This window comes from Orycteropus afer, unplaced genomic scaffold (assembly GCF_000298275.1).
Source record: "Orycteropus afer afer isolate SDZICR_OR568_19922 unplaced genomic scaffold, OryAfe1.0 scaffold00355, whole genome shotgun sequence".
Classification (NCBI taxonomy): domain Eukaryota; kingdom Metazoa; phylum Chordata; class Mammalia; order Tubulidentata; family Orycteropodidae; genus Orycteropus; species Orycteropus afer.
In genome coordinates, this window is record NW_006921942.1 from 2,202,634 (window position 1) to 2,206,549 (window position 3,916).

The window sequence follows — 3,916 nt, forward strand, 5'->3', positions numbered from 1 at the left end:
TTTTTTTTTTTTTAACACTTAAATCTTAGATGTATTTGAAATTTTTTGAGATGAATGAGGCAAGGATCTATTTAGCTTTCCTTCCTTGCCTTTATTCAAAAAATGTACTCCAACATCATTTACTGAATAAGTTATGTTCTCTCTACTGATCTGAAATGACACCTTGGTCGTATATTAATTTTTTATATACAGTTGGAGCTATCGCTGGACTCTATTCTGCTCCTCTGGTCAATCTGTCTATTCCAACACCAAGAGCACTCTGTTTCCTATAAATTCATTATCCATCTAAATATCTGACAGATCAAGTCCTTCTCATAAGTCATACCCTATGTTTTCAAATGATTAATAAATTGGTTTTCAAATGATTAATAAATTGTGGCATATTCAGCACTAATAAAATACAGTTATTATAAAAAGTCCAAAGCTAAGCTATAAGATAAATAGCAGTTCATTGTTAAATCACTGTCCCTATTCCTTTGGATCAACAGCTTGATATTTTTTAATAGATCATCTACAGATAAAATACCAAGCAAAAAAAAAAAAAAAAAAAAAGAATTTTTGAAAGCAAATAATAGGAACTGAATTATATCATTAGTGTTCTTTTAAATGTACCATGAGACAATCTCCTAGCTAAAAGCAAAGAGCTCATCAAATATTCTGGCTGAAAAGGGGAGGTTGCAAGTAAAAGCTCAGCTCCTAGCATCAGTGCAACGGTTTCATTAATGTACATTTCTACCATCTGGTTTCTGTGTTTAAGAATATATGCATAGAAGAGTGATTTAATATGTGGAGTTTTTCATCAAATGCCTCACGGTTGGAGCAAAGGGTTGGGTATAAAAAGAAACACAGTTTCAAGTGTGCCAGTGCTTCAGTAACATTTTCATGTAATTTTTTCTTTAAAAAAATAAAAGAATGAAAGGGAAAAGGCACTTGAGGTACTTTTATTTAATAAAAAAAGTAAAGTATCTAGAGCAAATTCAAAGTTCTTTTCACTACACCACAGGTACTTCTGAAAGGAAGCACAACAGGCAACAGAAAGCAAGGTTTAGGCAAGGAACAGAACCCAGAGGCTTTTTCTAGGGTCCAAGCAGGTACCCTGAAATGAGAAAGGCCTGGATTTGGGCAGCTTCATAGATACAGAATCATGCTAAAAAGGACCTGACAGTTTCCTAAAACAAATTTTTGGCTTTTCTGGCCCCATATTTTTGCCCATGTCACACTCCTCTAATCCACGTGAATGAGACAAAAAAACATGATTTTCTCTACAAAGCCTTTTCCTGTCTCCCCAAAATAAATCCCATCATTTCCCTGTTACCTATAACATTCTGTTCACACCTTCATTATCATACTCATCATACCATATCATCATATTTATGTAAGTCCTTAGTGGATAGGGGTTATCTTTTATTCACTTTTTTTTTTTTTTAATCTTCACTGTTTGATACAGTGTCTGAAACTTAAAAGGGGCCCAACAAGTTTTTGAGTGAATGGAAAGAAGAAAAGAAAGAAACTGAATTAGTAAAATCACATCTAGGATATTACATTTAGTTCTGGAAGCTATGCTTTGAGAGCAATAGAGCAAACTAGAACCTAACTGGTGGCCAGGTGGTGAAGGGACTTAAAGTCATGTCACCTAAAGACCAGCTAAAGGAGCAATGAATATTTAGTATTAGTGAAAAAGAAAAAGCTCAGAGCCATTTTCTCATCCATCCATCCAATAAATAATTATAATGTGTATCAAAGCATTGTGCTGAGTGCTAGGAATACAACTATGATCAAAATACTGCCCTAGTGCTCACATAGTGTCAATCTATTGAGGGATAGAGACAATATACAGTCAATATAATATACTTAGATAAAAGGGCTATACTAGAGCAGACAGAGGGTGCTATAGGAACACCTGGGGGGTTTGTGGATGGCTTCTCCAAACAAGTAACCCTCAAACGTCTAAGCTAAAATGTAAAAGAATAAGCAGGAGTAAGCCAAAGAAGGGAAATTCTTCTCTTTCAGACAGAAAGAAAAGCATGTATAAAGGTGCAGACGTCAGAAGACTCAGATCTAAAAATTGAATCTTTTCATATAGCTGAACGTCAGTTCAGAAAGAGATTGCAGAGAAAACCAATGTTCAGATATCAGAGCCTCATACCATATTAATGAGAAAAAAGAAGCAAGGAAGGTTTTTGGGAAAGGAGTTATTTTGGCTGCAGTGAAGAAAAGACTAGAGGGGGTTAAGGCTGAAGGCAGAAACACTAGTTAGGAAGCTGTTCTATTAATCGAGGTGTGAGATGATATTGGCTGAACTAGAACAGTGGCAGAGTACAGTGAGAAGGGAGTCCCTAGAGCGTCTTTCTAATAACTAGAGAGTCGTGTGTGAAAAATAGGCTAAACCTGCTTCATATAGCCCCAAAACATAGAAGTATAACTAATAGAAATGCTAAAGATTTCATTAAAAAACTGCTCAAATTAATTGAAGAGTTTAGTGACATTGCAGAGTACAAGATTGATGCACGAAATTAGTTGGGTTCCTTTACACTAACAAGGAATATTTAGAAAAGGAAATCAAGAAAACAATACCATTTATAGTAGTCCTTAAAATGATACAATAGCTAGAAATTAACCTAACCAGGAACATAACAGATCTATACAAAGAAAATAATAAAACATTACCACTAGAGACTAAAAGGGACCTACATAAATGGAAGAACATTCTGTGCTGATGAATAGGAAGACTTAATTTAGTGAAAATGTCAATACTACCTAAAGTAATCTACAGATACAATGCAATTATTATACAAATTCCAGCAACATTCTTCACTGAAATGGAAATACTAATGACCAACTTTATATGGAAAGGAAAGAAATCTCGAATAGCTAAAGCATTATTGAAGAATAAAGCAGGAGGCCTCAGATTCCTTCATATCAAAATACACTGTACAGAAACTGTAATCAAGCAGCCTTGTATTGGTTTAGTGATAGACACATAGACCAGTGGAACAGAATTGAGAACCCAGAAATAAATCCACCCATTTATAGAGAACTGTTTTTTTTTTTTTATCAAGGTGTCAAAATCCATTTGATGGGGGAGAAATAGTCTCTATTTGTAAATGGTACTGGCAAAACTGGATATTCACTTGCAGAAAATGAAAACAGGACCCATACTTCACACAACAGACAAAAACTTGCTCAAAATGGATAAATGACTTAAATGTTAAACCTAAAGCTACAGAGTTCCTGGAAGAAAACTACGAGACCTAACCTTTTATAAAAATGAGATAACAAACATAACAACAAATGCATGAATAGCACAAGACAAATTACATAAATGAGACCTCATAAAAACTAAAAAAACTTATGCTTATTAAAAGACTTTATCAAAACAGTAAAAGGAGAACCTACAGATTTGGAAAAAATTCCCAGAAATGACACATCCAATAGGGTCTAAACTCTAAAATTTACAGGAAACATCAACACTGTAGCAACAAAAAGATAAACACAATTATAAAATAGGCAAAGGACATGAACAGAAACTTCCCTAAAGAGGACATTCAAGCAGCTAACATACACATGAAAAAACAGTCATGATCATTAAAGAAATGCAAATCAAAACTACAATGAGATACCATCTTATCCTAGCTAAAATGGCACTGATAATAATAATAATAATAATAATAAACAGATAACAACAAACGTTAGTGAGGATGTAGAGAAATTGGACCCATTATCCAATACTGGTAGGACGGTGAAAAGGTATAATCACTATGAAAAATGGTACAACACCACCTCAAAAAATTAGAAAACAAAACAACCCAATCAGCAATCTCACTCCTAGGTATATACTCTAGAGACCTACCAGTAGAAACATGAATAGACATATACACACCTACAGTCACTATTCACAGTAGCAAAAAAAAAAAAA

The 3,916-nt window shown here is 34.0% G+C and overlaps 1 protein-coding gene across 1 annotated transcript in view; it reads right to left on the minus strand.

The window, feature by feature from the left end:
- The window catches only part of SCMH1 (Scm polycomb group protein homolog 1), a 248,716-nt gene that overhangs the window by 231,036 nt on the left and 13,764 nt on the right, over positions 1 to 3,916 (minus strand). The gene's annotated exons all lie outside the window — the stretch shown is intronic.